The sequence below is a fragment of the Aythya fuligula genome, chromosome 3, assembly GCF_009819795.1.
Source record: "Aythya fuligula isolate bAytFul2 chromosome 3, bAytFul2.pri, whole genome shotgun sequence".
Classification (NCBI taxonomy): Eukaryota; Metazoa; Chordata; class Aves; order Anseriformes; family Anatidae; genus Aythya; species Aythya fuligula.
Window position 1 is genome coordinate 64,515,293 of NC_045561.1, and position 13,648 is coordinate 64,528,940.

Below are 13,648 nucleotides of genomic sequence, written 5' to 3' on the forward strand. Positions count from 1 at the left end.
GTTCCTGTAGTGCATGTAAAAAATATGCTGGGTAAAACAGTCTGGGCTACTCCTGCCTCAGGAAAAGGCAAACCTATTCGTGGAATTGTTTTCGCTCAGGGACCTGGATATACTTGGTGGGTAATGCAAAAGAACGGAGAGGTCCGGTGTGTACCTCAAGGAGATTTAATACTGGGTGAGAATAGCCCATGAACTGAATTGCACCATGTTAAATAGTATATTATACTGTATATTATCACTACCATGATTACTATAGGTGACTAATTAGAATGTATGGAAAAGAGTGTAACCTGAGCATGACATAAATGGTATGGAATAAGGGGTGGATAGATGTCCTGGTTTCAGTTAGCACAGAATTAATTTTCTTCCTAGTAGCTGGTGGAATGCTGTGTTTTGGCTTAGAATGAGAAGAGTGCTGATAACACCCCGATGCTTTAATTGTTGCAGAGCAGTGCTTATACTAAGCCAAGGACATCTCAGCCTTTGCTCTGTCCTGCCAACGGGCAGGCTGGGGGGTGCAGTAAGAGCTGGGAGGGGACAGACCCAGGACAGGTGACCCAAACTAGCCAAAGGGGTATTCCATACCATCTGACGTCATGCTAAACAATATATAGGGGTGGCTAGCCGGGGGGAGGGGGCCGGACTGCTCGGGGTTAGGCTGGGCATCGGTCAGCGGGTGGTGAGCAATTGCATTGTGCATCACTTGTTTGTACATACTATTATTACTTTCGTATTATCACCATTGTATCATCATTATTATTATTATTATTATTATTTTCCTGTCTTATTAAACTGTCTTTATCTCAACTCACGGGCTTCACTTTCCATTTCTCTCCCCCGTCCCAGAGAGGGAGGGGGGAGGGTGAGCGAACGGCTGCGTGGTGTTTAGCTGCCAGCCGGGTTAAACCACGACACCACCATACTAATTTCTCTATATATGTTTTTTAAGATAATGTTAGCATATCTTCTCGTCTTAGTTTTTGCTTTCTAAGATTTTTTATATTGATTTTAAATTGATATCCACTTACTTATCTATTAAGTCTATAAAAATCTCTACCAAATGTTGTACTGTGAGTAGAACTGAATACACTGCACATGTGTGGGTCCCCTGTTGGACAGAACATAGTTTGGTAAACTTAAGTTATAGTTGAATAGACAATAGACAATAACAACATAAAGTCCCTGCCCATCTGTTTCATCCTTTAACTGTTTTGGAAGGAAGCAATTCACCTTGGTAAGATCTCACAGTTAATTATGAAAAGAGTGAGGAAACATACATGTATTTCTGTTTGTACTTGCATTATCTCTCTAGTTAGGATGAACTACATTTATCTATTTAAAAATAAATAAATAAACACAATAAATAAGTGATAAAACAGGCACTGTTCAAGAAGGCTGGCAGTTCTCATAGACTGTTATATAATCTTCCTTGCTGCAAAGTAACCTTTCTCTTGCTTCTGATAACTATGGACAATATCCTTACACTAACATTTCAGCATCCACAGGCTGCTGCCATATTCCCACCTCTTCTCTTTTCTAGATTAAATAAAGCCAACTGCTTCAGAAGTACAGTTTTCTTTCATTTCAGTGGTTTTAGTGGTCTGTCTCTAGTTTTTATATAGATCCTTCTTTAAACACGTTGCCCAAGTTCCAGTTTTTCACCAGCACTTAACAGAAGTAATTGTTTCCTTTATATACTATTCGTGCTAATATATCACAGAATGAGATACACTTTTTTTGTTATAACAACCCAGCAGGGATTCATGTTTCATTAGTGATTTGCTTTAGCCCTCACGGTCTTCACTGCACTATCTTTGACAACTCAGTTATAACTCATTTTGTACTTAAACCTTTGATTTTTCCTTCCTAAGCGTTGAACTATACAGTTTTCTTTAGTGGATTTTGTCTCTCTGATTTCAGATTATTTCTTCAATTTATCAAGAACCTTTGAATTCTAATCTTTCTGATTCCTCCACAGTACTTTCAAATCATTCAGCTCAGCATCATCTGCAAATTTTTTAAGCTTACTCTTTATTCTGTTATCCAAATCACTAATGAGGATATTTTACCAGCATAAGAAAAAGCCTAAGGTACCTAACCTGAACTGTCCTCCCAGACTAAAAACCCCATTCCCTATGTTGTATCCTGTAATGCTTGATGTGATGAAGGCTTTACCATTATATATACATTACTATGCATAGCATCACAGCATGAAATTAACAGGCTCCTCCACAAAGCTTAGCAGCTAGGACAGACAAAAGTAATACAATCTGGTCCCTCTCTTTAGTTACAATAATATTTGCTGGTTTGATATTGAATTCAGGATAAAACTCTAAAGCAGATAAAACTGGAAAAATAAAGCATTAATTTCTCTTTCAAATTGTTTGTCTGATAATGTGATGAGCTGAACTGGATGCTGCATTCATCATGTACGTGCATCAAAGGATCTCTCCTGTGAGGTGATGAATATTTGGCCCTGATTCAACGAAGGAGATGGAGATATGAATCTGATAACTCTGTGTGGTGAGAGGGGTGAAACAAAATTTTCAACCATTACCTATCACTTTGCTCTAGGCAAGGAAACTTTACAGCTGAAGAAGCCCATGTTGTTTTCAAACGTGTGTTTGTAGCAGAAATGTAAGGTTGAATGGCTTCAACTATGTAAAGTAATACAAGATTATCTTTGCTAACGTCCAATCATGTAGCAATGGAGCACTTTTACCTGTCACATCCTCCCTCAGCCTTGTGGGGTTATCATGGTAGGTGGCGAGAAGATACCTCTTCCCAACACCACAGCTCGTCACCTGCTCCTTGCCTCTTCCACAGGAAAAGAAGCACACAAGTTGCAGTGTCATAACAGCAAAACAGGAAACTGGATGATTTATGGGCTTCTAATCACTAGTTCAGAAAAACTATAAGCAGAATGAAGCAACACTGGGGAATTGGTATTTACTGGGTAAAAGGTAGGAATGAAAATGTTTAAATGTTTAAGTTGTAGAACTTGGACAAATTCAAAGAGAAGTATCTAACAGGGAAGCGTAAAGCAACTAAGACAATTTTAGAAATTCATGATCCAGAAAATTCGCTGTTCAGACTGTCAGTTCAGCTAGAAAAGAAAAAATAAGTAAAAGAAAGAAATGCTTCAAGAAAATAAGAAATGCTTTTTATTATTTTTTTTTTGTGCTGTCCAAATAGAATTCTTGCGTTTTCATCAAAATAGTTCCATTTCTTTTGAAGAAATAAATAATATAGGGTGCCAATACCTGTTATGCTATTCCCTGCCTTTGTTCTGCACCCAAAATTTCTGAGGGTATTTAACAATTAGCTATTACTGAAATCAAAGATCTCAAAAAAAAAGCTCCAGGTCAGAGTCAATGTAAACACTCAACAGCTGAGGAGATCATGAGCAACCCAAAAGAGATCATTTCTTCTGAAAGTTTTACTCCTTTACTGTGTTACTCCAGAGTAAGAAGCTCACTATTCCAACACATCCCCAGTTATGCTATCTGATGTGATCTTCACTGCCTCTCTTCTCAATATACAGCAACAATGTAGGCTGAAAATACCATTACACACATTGGTTTGGCTTAGAAGGGAAATAATAATAATAATAATCATTTGGAAATTTACTGGAAGCAGTAGCCTCCCAAATGGAATGAGTAGTTAAGAACCAACTGGATTTTTGGCGAAGTTGCTTCATCTTGCACAATATTAAGGCTATGAATGTAGCTTTATGTGTAGGTCCTTTCCCCCTTGAACTGATTAAAGGAATGATTAAAAAAAGTATGTATTTTAGATAGGTAGGATGAATATATACTTGAAGATGCCTGCTTCTCTCTACTCACTGTAAATGAAGTTTAAATGAATGGCTGAAATACACAAATTCTAGGCAGTTAAATTAGAGGAAGCAAATCCTGCTTTAAAAGTCCAGAATGACATATCATTTTGATATTCACAGACTTTTCAGAGGTGAATGATCAAAGAACTGTTGTAGTGGGCAGAGAGGATTAATAAGTGGAAGAGGTGGGAAAGGGTTTATGTCAGTAAAGCATGAATTAAACTGGAGAGGAAGATTTGTGGATTTGTGCAGCCTCAACTTAAGTACTGTGTGCAGTTTTGGGCGCCACAGTATAAGAAGAACATAAAACTATTAGAAAGCATCTGAAGGAGGACTATGAAGATGGGGAATGGAGGGGAAGATGTATGAGGAGTGGCTGAAGTCACTCGGTTTGTTCAGCCCAGAGCAGAGCAGGCTGAGGGGAAGCCCCATGGTGGCCTGCAGCTCCCTCACGAGGGCAGAGGAGGGGCAGGTGCTGAGCTCTGCTCTCTGGGAACAGCGACAGGACTTGAGGGAATGGCATGGAGCTGGGACAGGGGAGGGTCGGGCTGGGGGTTAGGGAAAGATTCTGCACCCGGAGGTGGTCGGGCACTGGGACAGTCTCCCCAGTGCAGTCAGTGGTCACAGCACTGAGCCTGCCAGAGTCCAAGAAGTGTTTGGACAATGCTTTCAGACAAATGGCCTGGTTTTTGGGAGGTCCTGTGTGGAGCCAGGAGTTGGACTCGATGGTCCTTGTGGGTCCCTTCCAACTTGGAACATTCTGTGACTCTGTGAAGAACTTCTGCAGGGGTAGTATCAAGATGCAACCTTTTTGCTTTTTAGGTATGAGGGGCAAAAGTGAAAGGACTTCTTGTACCTGAGGGCTATGTGGTAACTAATAGAATCCACACTTGCCACTATGATGTTCAAAATGATGCTGTATTATGAGAAGATACTACAAAATGAAGCATTTTATGCATGTGGCTGTGTGACATTTTATTATGTCACAGGCAAAATATGCTTGGGGGTTCATGTTGGATCTCAGTCTGAGAAATGCAGCATGGGATTTGAAAGTCAAAGCATACTGTTACTAGATATAGTAAAAGAACTGCAGGAGGGCATTGTGCTAGCTCAAATATACTGTTTCTGGTGTCCAGAACCAGTCAAGTACCTCTTACGGGACCTGCACTGACATTTAGAGCACTGAATACTCCCTGCCATGTATCACCAGTTATAAAAATCAACCTAATGTCATTATCCAACTTGTATGTTTATGTTCTTGCCAGTATCCAGTCAGTTTTCAGAACATAGATTCAGATAAATTAATGGTGATGAAAAGGAAACCTAGCTATCTTGATGTTCAATTTCTGTGAGGCAAAAACAGGTCTGTCCAAGCTTATTTTTCCATACTGAATTGTTTTTATATTGGCCTTTATATATCTCTAAAAAATCTTTGAGATACAAAGCTGAGTAAGTGCAAATCCATCCACAATTTGTAATTTTCTCCTAAACTTATAAAAATGCAAACAGCTGCAAGCCATACAGAACAAGTTCATTTTGAAGAGCTATTTAAAAAGTGTGAGTGATAACATCCTTCATATGGCATATGAGGCAGTAAACACATAGTAGTTGATTTTTGTGTACTTTGCTTTTAAATTATGAAGCACTCTTCCTGCAGAGATGGTTTCCATTTCATTCAGTGCTCTGAATTCTGTGTGAGACTATACTGTCTGATGGGCACTTGACTTTTATTTTTTCTTCTTGTTGGGCTTTAATTTAAATGAAAATAAAGTTAATCAATGCCAAAAGCTCGTATATGAGAAAACGTAATGCCAACCACGTTAAAATAAATAATATTATAATCCCTGTTTAATTATTTTGCTTGAAAGGAAACAGTTATAGCTGCCACTAACTTAAATGTTTTTTGCTTTAGTATCATTTAAAATTTATTATTGTTTTAAAGGTAGATTTATGAATAAAACATAGGACATCTGAAAACAGCCTGGCTTTGTAGTGTTGTGAATGGAAAGCAAAAAATAACAAATTAATCGGTGTGTTAGAATTTCACTCTATGTTTTATGGTAAGAAGCATTACAGATGGTTTAACATCTAAATTACTTTATATGTTGAGGTAGCCTTGAGAACAGCAACAAATTTGAATAATTCCTAGTTTTCAAGTTAACGTAGAGTGACTTCTCATGATCCCATTTCATTTCAAAAATGTAGATATTTACTAGGAGTAGTTAAAAATAGATTGTTAGGAGGGCAAGTGATAATCACCTGCTGTAAATCAGAAATTAGAAAAGCAGCACTAGCACTCATTCAAACAAGAATTAGTAGCACTGGAGACAGAGCAGGATTAGCACTACTATGGATTTTCTTCTCACTTCTTGAAAGATAGGAAGATGTTGTGGTTTCTATTTTTTTTGATCTTGGAGGATCCTGAGTGCCCTCAGCTGTGATGACTTGAATAAGAGATATAAGTGTCCAACAGCTCACACAATTAAATCCTTGCTAGCATGAGGAAATAAACCTTTCCATAGCTCTGCTACATGTGTGCCTGTGGGAGTAGGGAAAGGTGCAGGCTGCAATAAAAAAGTAATGAAGGCTCAGGATTTCTGAGCTCTACAGAAAGAATATGAAGCCAATAAGGGGTACGAAACCCCACTTCACAGGGGCTCCTTGTTCAACAAAGCCTCATTTGATATTATTTTCTGTTTCAGCATGAACTTTTGTCGTTACCCGTTGTTGCTTTTCATTTCACTTTCAGTACCCACACATATACACCCTAAGTGGCTGCTTCCTGCTTGCAAAAACAGAGTCTGCAATTAATCCTCTCTACCCTCAAGTACCTAGCATTATTGAACTTAACAATGCATATGTTACAAGAAATAGATGTATGGTCTAAACAATATCCCATGACAAAGTTACTCAGTTTATATATATTATAATGTTATACATATTGTGGGTAAGTATAAACAGAACTCCTGTCTACACAGGATTTTGCTTAACAACTTAACCTATGCACATTGGAGTATGTGATGAAAAGTCAAGCCATAGAAAACATTTTTATTTTCTTCACAAATGCTCCTTTAAACACTGGCAAGAAATTACAGAGAAACACAGGGTAAAAGAGCTCCCAATTCTGAAAACACCACTACTGCTAATTGAAAAGTTGTGTATCAGAACAATCCAGGGATTGCCCAACAGATTAAATTAATTTCTGTCTAATGCAGCAGTTTTCTTTTGAGGTAAAGTCACAACAGAGGCATATATACCTACCAAAGTTGTGGTGAGGCACCTCCTGTCTGTTGTAGACTCTACGTAGGACAATCAGCAGTGGGAGAGTCACGGGGCAGACCCTGATCTGCATTAGAGCCAGCATGACATTTAAGTTCCCAGCTTCCAAGTGAGAGACCCAAGTGTGCTGCCATCCAAAACCAAAGTTGTGCCTGGAGAGGTGAGGCAGGATCCTCTCCCTGAAGTGCATATTCTCAGATAAACTTTCTCTTCACCAAGAAGCAAGTAATTCACAGGCTTCCCTCACCCACTCCTCCCATCAAGCAGTGTCTTCATTCCAATCTCTTTGTCCTCAAATCTTCCAGCCTGTATTCTGAAATGGTGCATGCTCTGTGCTGTGGGGCAGGGGACCTGAGGGCTCTTGGCTGGTTTTCATGCACTCCTTTGCTCAGTGAGGGATTCTGTAATGGAGAATTTCAAGGCCAAGCTGAAGGAGAAGGAAAAGGAGAATGAACTGGCAAGCGCATTTCAAATGTGAAACCTTTCTTTTCCCCCTTTCCATTCCCCATTTCATTACATCACAGAGATGTGACCAAGCATGAGAACAGTAAGAACAGAAAATTATTGTGCTAAGTGAAAGGAATGCACCCACACCGAGTACAGCTTTTACTTGGTGATTCTCGAATCAACACTTACTGTAGTAGGGAACAGTGCTCAGCTCCATAAAGACAAGAGACCATGATAACAAAGGGAATGAACGTGATAATTATTTCTTGCCACAGTTTTGCTTAGAGCTTTGTTTGTTGATTACCTGTATCAAACAGCTAAGCAGGGAACCCTGGCTCCTTTCCTTTCTCATTCTCTGTGGTGCTTAAATAAAAGAACAGCACTGTGAAGCTTACTCATCTGGACTTCTGCTTCTTGAGGGTCAAATTGTAAGGGCTTTTCAAAAATCAAATGTTGTGCTGTGCAAAGTTGTTGTAGAGCTAATTGTTGTAGAAGAATGCCCCCCATGCCTTTCATTTACATAGACGCAAATAGGCAAAATAGTTCCTCCAAGGCAAGGCCCCGTGTCTAGGAAAACAAATGAATAGGAAAAGCTTCACTTAATCATATAAGAAAGTCATAAATAAAAACAGCTATCTGCATTCACCTCTGTGGTGTTTATATTGCAAACATTTTACACCCAAACTTAAATGTTGTGTATGCAAGAAGTTACCCCTTAATGTTTCAAATTTAAGGAGATGCTTAATTGTAATATTCATAGAGCAGTAACAATGCTTAAAGTTAATGGTCCCTAACAGTTTTTATTATAATCCTTATTTTATATAAGACTTTCTTTCTCATACTTGATTTATAGCTGGTGGCTTTCCAAAAGCCACAAACTTGATATAAAGCTAAATTTCACTACCCTATTTCATCAAGTGGACTAGATCAAGCAAGTGCATACAATAAAAAAAATTAAATGGACTTAAAAAAAAAAAAAAAAAAAAAAGTTCTTTTCCTCCCTGGCTACCTGGCTCACAGTATTTGTATATAAATATAATATATATAATATAATATATATAATATTATATTATATTATATATATAATATAATATATAATATAATATATATAATATATAATTATATTATAATTTTATTTAATTTTTATAATTAATTTAATTAATTTAATAAAATAATTTAATTAATTTTTTAATTTAATATTTAATATATTATAATTAAATATATAATATAATATATAGAATATAATATAGAATATAGAATATAATTATATAATATAATATAATATATATAATATTATATATAAATACTGGGGGTATTTTTTTTATGGCACCTTTCTGATGGTGCCACAGGAGACACCTGACCCTTCATTGTCCAAATCTGGGGATGTGGGACAGTGCACCAGGGGTCCTCTTCTGCTCAGTAGTAGTTTTTCTTTCCATGGAAACCAGGATCAGCCAGCTGTATAGGCATGGTTCATGTCTATCCCCTTTTCCAACATGGAGTGAGGTTTTGGCTCAGCTGTGTGTCTGATCTCAGGAGCTGTGAACCTGTCTTAGATCCCACAGCATTGACATAATGAAGTGTCAATTATTTTGGTAAGTGAGAGCAGTGGAGATTCTCTAGCACAACCTGCCTCTTATTCCCCAACCACATTTCATGCCATCTTGCTTTTTAAAAGGCTCTGTGAAACCTCAATATGCTGTATCATTGTGTTAATGACAATGCAAAAATTAAACCATGCCAATTCTGCACTAAGAATCTAAGCAGCCTAATACTTAATGGCTTATAAGATATGACATTTCATAGCTCTTCTGGGACACTTATGAAACACACATCTTCATTTGTGAAACTCAGCTGAATATTTTACTGCTATTCTGCATTAACATTTGGTACTATTTAAAGGTTTCCTCAAAGGATTTCAAAGGAGAAAAATTCCTTTCAGGTAGGCTGTGCATATAACTCGTCCTCCCCCATCCTTGTGTTTTATAGCTTTAGAATGTATAGACTGCTTACAACCAATGAAAGGTTTACACTAAAGGACATAGCCATCATAAAAAGTAATGAGCTAAAATTCAGAATTCCTCACTGGATAAAATCAAGTGCCTATAGCCAATAAGTAATTACTTCAATGCCAGACTTTAAGGAAAACCTTCTAAGAGCTCTTTCTTGTAGCAGCTGCTAAATGATTAATATCACATTGGTAGATTTCACAGGAGAATCTCCTAAATAAAGGAAGGTTCACTGTATATGTAAAGTTTAAATTCCACACAATTTGTTTTAGAATCAACATAATATATTACATATTTCATGGTTTCAAGAGGAATGCTGCATTCATTAAGAAAATACAGATGGTCTTCAGATAGCTAACAAGATTTCACACTCATTTCATTTCTCCCTGCTGTGAAACCTAAGAGAAAATAACAGTAACAATGAACTCGCTATGGCGGAACCTCAAGGCTCATTTCTGCCAAAATATTATCAAAATTGTGAACTGGTGATAGCAGTCAAATTCCACCAAGTTTAACAGAGACAAGCTATTTACAGCACTTCCAAATGTGCCCTTCTTCTTACTAACAGTATTTTTCTCACTTTAATAAAATTCACCATTTTTTAAGGGCAAAACTGGATTTATGACAAGCCCTGAACGGCACATATTTGTACTGCCCCAGGAGCACAGCAGTCCAAATCTTGAGACTCAGAATATCAGAATTCAGTCCTAGGTGGTTGCCTTGCTTTAGGAGAATACAACCAATCGAGCATGTTAGTCACACTGACTTTCTTCCCCCTCCATCGCTTCATCAGCTGCTAAATTCTCATGCAGTGTGGTGAAGAGAGAGGCATTCAGAGATGAGGCCTTGGGCATCAAAGAGTCTAACCTCCCTCTGCTTCTGAACAGCAAGACCTAAACATGCCTGAAATCTGCATTCAGCATATTAATATCTTACAGAATTTGTGGAAAACAACAGATAACAAGTATGTTTTGTTGGTCTGAATCCACCTAAGAATAGTGGAATACTTGGTCTCTGACAGTTTTGCTTGGCTAAAGAATAAGGACTTCAGAATTTCTTCTCATGTGATTTCTGCCTGCAGTAAGAAAGTAAATGATACAAGTATGAACACTGAAAAACAAATCATGGGCTAGTCATCAAAATTTGTATCAGGAATTTAGATTTACCTTCACTTGACATTCTTAAAAGCATGCTGCCTTCTGCCTCCAATATCCATGTCAGCTTCCACTCTGTTATTCCAATACATTCATTATTTTTCTGCTAGAGCATCTATTAATAGCAACAAATATAGGGACACACAAGCATAAATACAAGCATGCAAAGAGCTATATATATTCATTCAACATTACTACCCCAAAATACCTTCTACACTAAAACAGTTGGGATATCTAAGAAGATTAAAAATCATTCCAAAATGTCACTCATCATACCAATATTTCTTCATTACCCTTGATTACATCTATGCTGTATTGACACAGTCTGATGCAGCACTGGACTGATATACAAGTACTCCACAACTTTGCTTCACAACTGGCATCAGGTTACTGTTTCTCAACTGTGAGAAACAATCTGCATCCACAGGCTCAGGTGAGGATTTCAGTGAAGCAGCGTTTTTATTAGTGATTGCAAGAAGGAGTGCACAGCAAAAGCATTATCATAACCTTATATTCGCAATTATACAAAGCTTAATTCCTCCCATTTCCTCACTGGCTGAGTACTACAGGTTCACAAACTACTCAATGCTTATTACTGTATCATATATGTACAATTTTATTTGACCAATCATTATTTTAGCCTTTTCCTTTTCCCTTTTTTTTTCCCCCTTCTCTCATGACTAGAGGGCCCATGATTTTTTGTTTTTTACCGATTTCGCACTGCTCATCTTGTTTTTCTTAGCTATCCTCCTTATTTTGGGACAGTGGGACAGTTTCCACTGTCTCTTTCTCTGCTTAACATACTCTCCACTGTTATGCCTGCACAATCACTTTTGAGTAAGCAAGGTTAGTGGAATTTTCACAGAATCACAGAATTGAAGGGGTTGGAAGGGACCTTGAAAGATCATCGGGTCCAACCCCGATTTTACACAACTTCAGTTCTCACATTAACCACAGTTTGGTCTCATTCTTGCTCTAGAAATTGGGGAAGTAGCCATTAAAGTTTTCACTTAAGAGCTTGCAATTTGCCTCATTTCAGGATCCATTTGATCCTTTGCAGACAGCTCTGAGCTTGTTGTGCTTGTGCTCTGAACTGGCTGGATGCAATCAAGGTCTCATCCAGAAACAACATAGCTTCATTAGCCAGCATTGTGCTCTGAGCAAGGATAATTCTGACCATGGTGCCTTTAGTTTAAAGCTGGCTGATATCCTTTTGGCTTAAAGTATAGGTGGAATGAGTAAAAACCTGTCTGTACAATAATATGTAGACTTATTTATAGCCTAATATTGTAAGCCAGGATGTCAGGCTGCAGGCTTTTAATGATATTTTAAAGTCCTACCTGGGAATCAAGTTTAGGGCTATAGCTGTCATGTGGAGCCTTACTCAAGCAAATACAGAACTTGTATTGCAGACAAATTTTCTCACATAAGCAAATTTGTATCTACTTAGTATGTATCCTACTACAGTACAGCTGTTGCCTCTACATTGGTGGGTAAGAAATATTCTAAGGCCAGGCTGATGGCCACATTTGCATTCATCCATATTCCTTGCCTGCAGGAGCATTCTTGCAGTGGTTTTGCAGGAGATATCTCAGGAGCTGGGAGAATTTGCAAAATGTGGCAGAGATTTATTTAGTATGTGGATGGACTTTGTGACTCTGGACTCTGCCTTTGAGTTATTTCATCTGCCCTTGCAGTCACATAACATGACTGACATTCTTGTCAGGAGACAAGCTGGCCCTTCCTAGAAGAGCTTCATTGTTGCCTAATACAAAGACAGATGAAATCTAAAATTGAACCACATTCAGGCTGCCTACAGGAAAATTATGGGAAAATCAGATGTTCTACATCTCATAGCACTCCTGAGACCAGTGAGTTGAGGCAAATGTAGATGTATCTAAACTATTCAGAAGGCTTTTCTGTGCCAGATTACTGCTGAGGCTAAACAATTAAACCAAAAATAGGATTAGACACAGAGACAAGTCATACATGAAGCTGCACATTAATACTTAAATGTCTACATGGGTATACACCTCCATGTTAAAGTTCAGAGAGTGGAAGTAAATGTTTTGAAGAGTGTTAAAAGCTCCTAATTCAAATCATTAATTCATCTCAAAATGATAGGACTTAAAGTAAGGCTTTTTCTGAGTCATTATTTTCCTTACAAGTGTTTTTACCATCTATGTGAGGATTTTGTTCCAGCCAGTATAAATAAGCCAATGGACTGGGTAGACAGGTTACTAATGTGGTCTGCTAGCTTTGTGCCTAATTGTACTCTTACCAGATATTTCTATTTCAGTATGATAAATCTGCACTGAAAGACTTCTGCAGCCACTGTGGTCTTTCTTAGAATTTGCTATACATTAATTATATAATGGAACTTATTATACGACTTCTATATAAACACAAAAAGCTGTGTTAAAAACAATCTGCTACAGAATTAATATAAAATTTTAGTGGATTTTTTTAAATATATATTTGCCTTTAAAGCTTTCTATTTAAATTAAAGCAACTTTGTTTTACTGGAAGGAAGACAGAAAAAACAAACTTGCAATAACTTCTGGATCAAAATATTCATAAAATTCTTCACTGGTTATAGTGAATCACATTTCTTGTCTCCTTTCCTCATTCTCTCTCACACTCTCGCCCATGTAAGAATACCTTTTTTTAGATTATAATAAAACTTCATTGATGAAACGTACAAGGTTATTACATGTCTAAATGTGTAAGCACTGCTTTTGATCATTTTACTTTTCCCATTTTTTTTTCAGTTTCTTTCTGAATAACTAGTTTGGATGGCTTGAATATGAAGATGGCTATACAAATGGCACCCACAAGTCTTTTTAAAAAACCCTAAAAATCTTTGAAGCTTTCTTTCTTCTTTCTGGTATATCAAAGCACAGCATGACCTGACTGATTGA

At 37.4% G+C, this 13,648-nt stretch overlaps 1 long non-coding RNA gene across 1 annotated transcript; it reads right to left on the bottom strand.

Moving 5' to 3' along the window:
* Nucleotides 1-7,105: 7,105 nt before the first annotated feature.
* Nucleotides 7,106-10,794, bottom strand: LOC116487093. The gene is made up of 3 exons (XR_004253053.1): nucleotides 10,740-10,794; nucleotides 7,869-8,131; nucleotides 7,106-7,544 (listed from the first exon to the last, which is right to left on the bottom strand). It is a non-coding gene; the product is annotated as an uncharacterized LOC116487093 (long non-coding RNA).
* Between the last annotated feature and the right edge of the window lie 2,854 nt (nucleotides 10,795-13,648).